We start from the raw sequence: 1122 nt of genomic DNA, 5'->3' as shown, positions 1-1122 counted from the left end.
TATTACTGTATTTGGGTTGGAGCACCAATGTGGGCTAGGCTCTGGGAGCAAAATTTTTGAAGGCTCTGTTCAGTGACTGTCTTATTGGAGTTGAACCTTTCGTGAAGGTTATCAAATAGTAAGCATTCCATGAAATATACTATAAGCTGCCAAGGGTATATTGAAGGGCAAATGTGGCCATGGCATCTCCTCTCTCAGTCTAAAAGAGTGGCTAGTCTGGTAGCTCTTGAGAAAGGCTTCTAGAAATTCTGCTCAATTTGGAAACTATTATCTCATTGACTGGATGAGCCTTGATTTGAATGCAAGACAAAAAGATAAGCTTTGATACTGGTTGAAAGGTGACAGAAAGGATGGATGGCTGCCTTCCTGAAGCAAAATTGACAATAATATTCATTTAAACATATCTTTGAGTGCAAATTATTATATACCAGGCCTTGTCTTAAGCCAAGGGATACAGCTATGAACAAGATGGTAGAGTTCCAAGTATCATTAGTGACCAATTGCTTCCATAACCGTCATTATGGGGCTCTTGGTATGTCCCAGACAGTCCCTACACCTCACCAATGTCATCCCTCTTTATTACCACTACAGAAAATCAGAACTGTCGCCGGTGTCCCCTTTACAGATAAGAAATTCGAGGCACCGGTATGTTCATAGACAACTGAGGGTCTCAGATCTAGAACTCCATCCTGGTACATAACCACAGGTGGGTTGTGTTCGAGGAGACTCACTGTGAGCAAGTACAATTGACTCTCTTGAGTCCCTGGAACAGAGGGATTTTCTGCAATGTGGGATCAACTGTTAATTACAAGGATAGCACTGTCAGGAGTTGAGAAAGGAACAGTGCTGTGTCTTGGTTCACCTACTAAGTAATAGTTAAAGTCCATAGCAGGCTTGGTGGTGTATGTCATGGCGCCTTAGCGCTGCTGAATAGTGGAAAAGCAGCTGTGAACAATATGTGTGTGAGGGGGCAAGAATGCGGTCCAATAAAACTTTATTTACAAAATAAACTGCCTTGGTCATCGTGTCTTATCAGGACAATAAAAAAAGTAACTAAGATGGTTATTTTTCCCAACTAACTCTGGCCTGTTTCAAGTTAACAAAATAATCACTGAAACATAA

The sequence above is a fragment of the Apodemus sylvaticus genome, chromosome 13 (assembly GCF_947179515.1).
Source record: "Apodemus sylvaticus chromosome 13, mApoSyl1.1, whole genome shotgun sequence".
NCBI lineage: Eukaryota > Metazoa > Chordata > Mammalia > Rodentia > Muridae > Apodemus > Apodemus sylvaticus.
This window is presented reverse-complemented; position numbering follows the sequence as displayed.